This window comes from Rhinoderma darwinii, chromosome 2 (assembly GCF_050947455.1).
Source record: "Rhinoderma darwinii isolate aRhiDar2 chromosome 2, aRhiDar2.hap1, whole genome shotgun sequence".
NCBI classification, from domain to species: domain Eukaryota; kingdom Metazoa; phylum Chordata; class Amphibia; order Anura; family Rhinodermatidae; genus Rhinoderma; species Rhinoderma darwinii.
The window spans coordinates 320,081,056-320,087,524 of record NC_134688.1 but is presented as its reverse complement, the minus strand read 5'-3'; positions in this window follow the sequence as shown (position 1 = coordinate 320,087,524).

Below are 6,469 nucleotides of genomic sequence, written 5' to 3'. Positions count from 1 at the left end.
CAATGTCTTTTTTTTTTTTAAATTCATAAATAAATAATTTAAAAAAATGACGTGGGGTCCCCCCCACTTTTATAACCAGCCAGATACAACACAGCAGCAGCAGCCTAGCATTACAAGGGTGGGAAGGTCCACTGTCTTTGGACCTTCCCAGCCTCATAATACCAGCCTGCGGCCGCCACAGAGCCCGACCATCACAACAGATGGTCGGGTACTGGATCGTACCTGGCTCTTTCCGGCACCCCTGGTGGTGGTGGGTACCGGGATAATAACATACATACATACATACATACATGACAACATACATACATGCCAACATACATACATACATACATGCAAACATACAAACATGCAAACATACATGCACATATACACATACATACATGAGAACATACATACATACATGACAACATACATACATGCAAACATACATGCACATATACACATACATACATGACAACATACATACATGTCAACATACATACATGCAAACATACATACATAAATAAACTCACCTAAGACGTTCCCACGAAGATCTGAACGGTCCCGTCACTTTTCTTCTTACTGCTCCCATTCACAATAACAGAGCGGTGGGCGCAGATGACGTAATCACGTGTGCCTGATATGATTACGTCATTTGTGCCACAATGCATTGTTACTATGAATGCGAGCGGCGCCAAGAAGAAGGAAGATGGCAAGTGACGGGACCGTTCAGAGCTCCGTTAGAACGTCTTATGTGAGTTTATTTTTTTTAAATATATTTTTAGTTGTTCGCCGGGTGCTGATGCAGCACCGGTGCGGCGGATAAAAAAAATTACATGTAGTGACAGGGTGGGTGATGGAAAAGTGGCTTGCCAAAACGGGGTGAGTGTAGTGTAGTGTAGTGTAGTGTAGTGTAGTTTACATTCACGGTAAGTTCGTCTCAACCGGGCTTACCATGCCCGTTTGAGACAAACATTCTCCCGATGTTGCTAGAACTACAGTATCTAGCAACATCGGGAGCGCGCACGCTGTAGAGCAGAGCGGCTTGATTGACATCGAGCCGCTCATGCCCCTTTTTTGAAAAGATAACCAGCACTTGCTGAGTTATCAAGTGTAAAAAAAAGGTACTTAGGAAATTAATTTTTAAAAAATGTAAACAGCAAATGTTTTAAAAATTATTTCCTGCTTAGGCCTCATGCACACGACCGTAGCTGTGTGCACGGCCGTGATTTTCAGGTCGGGCGGTTGCGGACTGTCAGCGGACTGTCAGCCGCGGGCCGCCCGCAAATCGTACGACATGCACATGGCCGCCGTCATTGTTTTCAATGAGCCCGGACAGCAGAAGATGTCCGTAATAGGACATGCCCGTTCTTTCTGCGGTGCGGGTTCCCGGGCCATGCACGGACCGTAAAAACTACGGTCGTGTGCATGGCCCCATAGAAAAGAATGGGGCCGCAATTCTCCCGTGGATTTTCGGGGGAATTGCGGCCGCAAAAACACGTTCGTGTGCATGGGGCCTTAGAATGTGTAAAAAAAAAATTTTTACTCAACTTGGGAATAACCCTTTAAGGCCAAAACTAGGCTGCGTCCTTAAGGGGTTAAAGAGCTGTAATTCCTAAACCCTTCCTCAAATTAGGATGTGAAAACCCTCAAATTAAAGCTGAGAGTCTGCACTTTAAGCCCATATTGAGTATATAACTGTATGTTCAATATGTTTTGGTAAACCGCTAAAATGCCCAAACTTGTGTCACTGTCCAAATAATTCTGGACCTAACTGTATATTTAGTTTTAATCACGAAAAATAAATAATATTCTGCTATCTGGGAATTAATAACTATAACGATAATAGGTTACTAGCTGTCTTAGCACAAAACTCTTACCATGGGTGCAAAATGCATAAATATGTGTAAGTAGTCAGAGCAGATTTCAACCTCACCAGGTAAAAGCCATGTTAATTTTTAGAGAACCATTAAAAGTGTTTCCAAATCATTACAGTAAATGCCTACAAGCTAGGTATGCCTAAAAAGAACAAAAGATCATATACTCCGTTCCCGCATCATGGTGCCCATCTTCCCCACCGTTTCTCATTGAACTTGGTTGAACAATGAGGTCTGATCCCAGACATGTGACCACGGAAGGCAATCACTGGCCTCAGTGGCATGGCCGCCATCAGGGCAGTACTGCCGTCAGGGGCCCGGCCAGAATGATGAAAAATAGGGGACCGTTGCTTCTCAGCAACTTTATACATTTCATTGAGGGCCGCAGCGTTAGTCACTTGGAGAAAGGAACGGACCCTGCAATGTAATATAATATACAATGTACTAGGGCCCGTTCCTTACTCTGAAGTAACTAATGCTGGGGCCCTGAGAAAATTTACAGAAGAGGAAGATGACGCATGTAGAAGCTCCGTGTGGAGAGATCCCGCCCCCCAACCAGCTCCTTCTCTACACCGCCGACTGGACCTGCAGGCTGGTGAGTGTGTGTCCCTCTCTCCATCCTGCTTCACATTCATCCTGACCCCACTTTATTATATATAACTTAATTTATACAAAGTATGTTAAAATAGTTTCCCTAGCGTTTTTTTGTAATCACGGCAAAAATGGCGCAGTTTTGCCATGATTTTTTTCAAAAATCGCGGCAAAACAGCATGATTTGTGCTGCAATTACAAAAATTGCATTAGAAAAGGGTAGAAAACATGGTAAAACAGTGCTGTTAGGCTATAGTAAAAGTGCGGTAAAATCAAGTTTTTGTTGCAATTTTTATCAAAAATTTGATTTGACAGCACTTTATAAATAGACTATGGCCTTATTCCGACGCCCGTGCTCAGTCCGTTTTATATGAACCGTGTATCAGCCATATTCCTCGGACCGACCACAGTTCAGGGAGGCAGGAACATAGTTATCTATGACGCTAGGTTGTCCCTGTCTCTGGAAAACTGTCCCGTACTGTAATCATGTTTTCAGTACGGGACTGGGGACAGTATTCCCGCGGAGAGACAGGGACTCTTAGCGTCATAGATAAATATGATTCTAGGAGCCCGGCTCCCTGAACTGTGGTCGTTCCGGGAAATACTGCCGACATATGGTCCATATAAAACGGACTGAACACGGACGTTTCAACAAGGCCACTTCAGAAGTGGCGGATTTATCACCTATTTCTTGTGCGGATTGTGCACTGAAAATGCACTACAAATGTTCACGAACGTGTGCAAAATGGCCGTTTTTCACTGCCAATTTGCACTGTGTGGGACCCGTTCTCACGGATCCCTCATAGACTTGAGTCTATTGGGGGATCTGTAAAAACGGACATAAATGGGACATGCACTATTTTTTTACGCCCCTTTACGCGGTCCGTTAAAACAACGGCCGTGTAAATAGCCCCATAGAATTACATGCAAGCATGTGACGGGTGTTAAAACAATGGCCGTCACACTGACATTTAACATGTTCATCTGAATAAGCCCTAATTCATTTTCAAAACCCCTTGCACATGCAGCAGAAAAAAATCTGCATGGAATTTAGGACGTCCTGCTGATTATTAAATAAGCAGCATGCCTATTATGTTGCAGAATTGGAGCGTATTTTACCCTTTGGGGTATGTTCACACAGCAAACAAAAAACGGCCGTAAAATACGGAGCTTTTCAAAGGGAAACAGCCCCTGATTTTCAGTCGTATTTTATGCATCAAGCATTTTTTTATGCGTTCTTTACGGCCGTTTTTTAAGCTGTTTTCCATTGAGACTATGAAAAACAGCTCCAAAAATGGCTCAAGACAGGACATGCACTTCTTTTTTACGGGTGTTTTTTTACGCACTGTATTTACAAACGGCCGCGTAAAAATGCCCCGTGGGGACGAAACGCCGTTTTTCCCATTGAAATAAATCGGCAGATGTTTGGAGGCGTTTACGACCAAAAAATGTCTGAAAATAGTCCGTGTGAACATACCCTTACAATGCAAAGGGTTAATTTGCTGCAAATCCCTAGCAAAATCTGTAAGGCTACATGAACACGTTGAGGAATTTGGTGCAGAAAATCTGCATCAAAACCGCAGGTAAAGCTGCAGAAAAATCCGCACCTAAGGACTTGTCCACACAGAGCAGAATTGCTGCAGAAAATTTGTGAAACAATTCCGTTGAAAGTAGCAGACGTTCCGCTGCAGAAAAAAACGCATCATTTCCTGCATTTTTTACTGGAGAAAATGGTGCGTATTTTGCTGCGTTTTTTTCAATGTTAGGAGATGGTGGCATCTCCTTTGAAAAACGCAGCAACTCAGTCCACTTTCCGCAGCAGGAATCGACATTCTGAGGTCCGAAAAATACGCACCACAGGTCAATTTCTGGTCGGAATTTTTCCGCAGCGTGTGGATGAGATTTGTTACATCACACCCTTTGCTCCTACAGTATTCTGCCGCATATTTTTCGTCCCCAATTCCGGACGGAAAAAATGCAGCAATTCCGCAACATGTGGACAAGCCCTAAGGGCATGTTCAGACGTGGCGGAATTTTTCCGCTGCAAATGATGGTGCAGATTTGGGGCAATTACGCAACAAATCTGCACCAACATTTGTGTATATGACAGGTAATTCAGACGTTGCCGAAAACACAGCGGACTTGCCACAGATATCAGTTTTTGCATTGCAAAGACTGAAATACGCAGTGAAATTCCGCTTCTTCTCCGCAACAGACAGTGCATGCTGTGGACTGAAAATTCGGCACCGCAGCCTATGGTCTGCAGCGGAGCTTTCCGCAACGTCTGCACGAATATAACTTAAAAGGTGTGGAAAACAATGGACTGTCTGCAAAGGAATTCCACTGCGGACTGTCTGCAGCGGAATTCCACAGGAATTCCGCCATATCTGAATGTGCCCTTAGGGCATGCCCCCATGTGGCGGATTTCCTCTGCAACTGTCCGCATCAATGCCGCACAGAATCTGCGTTGCAGATTCTGCGGCGGATCTGCCCAAAATGTGCAGTAAATTAATGCGGACTAGCTGCTGCGGACTGCGGGAAAAGTGCTTCCCTTCTCTCTATCAGGGCAGGATAGAGAGAAGGGCCAGCACTTTCCCTAGTGAAAATAAACAAATTTCATACTTACCGGCCGTTGTCTTGGTGACGCGTCCCTCTTTCGGCATCCAGCCCTACCTCCCTGGATGACGCGGCAGTCCATGTGACCGCTGCAGCCTGTGATTGGCTGCAGCCGTCACATAGACTGAAACGTCATCCTGGGAAACCGGACTGGAGACAGAAGCAGGGAGTTCTCGGTAAGTATGAACTTCTATTTTTTTGACAGGTTGCTGTATATTGGGATCGGTAGTCACTGTCCAGGGTGCAGAAACTGTTACTGCCGATCGCTTAACTCTTTCAGCACCCTGGACAGTGACTATTTACTGACGTCACCTAGCAACGCTCCCGTAATTACGGGAGCCCCATTGACTTCCTCAGTCTGGCTGTAGACCTAGAAATACATAGGTCCAGCCAGAATGAAGAAATGTCATGTCAAAAAAGCAAGACGCATCCGCAGCACACATAACATGTGCATGACAGCTGCGGACTTCATTGCAGAATTTAGAATCTCCATTGAAGTCAATGGAGAAATTCCGCCATGAGTCCGCAACCAGTCCGCCACTGGTCCGCAACAGACAGAGCATGCTGCGGACACCAAATTCCGCTCCGCAGCCTATGCTCCGCAGCGGAATTTTACGCCTCGTCTAAACGAACACTTCTAAATAGAAGTGGAAGTCAATGGAGAAACATCTCCGCTGCGGATTAACGTGTCCGCAGCGGAATTCAAGTGAAATTCCGCCACGTGTGAACCCAGCCTTATAGTGCATTCTTAGGTGCGGTATTTACATTTTGATGTGGAAATACAGTAGGTGCAGGTTTTATGCAAGCGGATTTGTTATTTTAGATTTTTTTTTAAACTGGTCAGATACTATTTGCAAGCGGAAACGCAAAATAAATTGACATGCTGCAGATTTTAAAATACGCACCGCAGGGCAATTTTTATGCAGAAAAAATCTGCAACGTGTAGATGAGATTTCTTGAGCTCTCATTTACTTTGCTGGTACTGTATTACGCTGCGGATTTGCCGCATGAAAATACATGCGGCACGTAATATGCATCGTGTGCATCGAGTTTTTTTTAACTCATGGATTTCAATGACAATCTGCATCCCATGCATATGAGGTTTCTGCAACTGAGTTCAGATGCTAGGAAAAATTTTCCACGTGTATTTTTGTCCGCACCATGAAAAGAAATCCACCACACGGAAAAGCCGAGAATAAGCCCCTTTGAATGACCATGGGACTAGTTCTCGTTCGGAACTGCTACACACTTGTGGCACATCTGCGGCAGAAATCCAAGGGAAGCCTCAGATTTTTGCTGCATAAAAACACATTGGACTTTTAATGGCAATGTAAGAAAGTTAGTGCTCCTTATATTCACACAAGTGCTTCCCCCACTCCTAACGCCCTCTTCACATCGTTTTATTT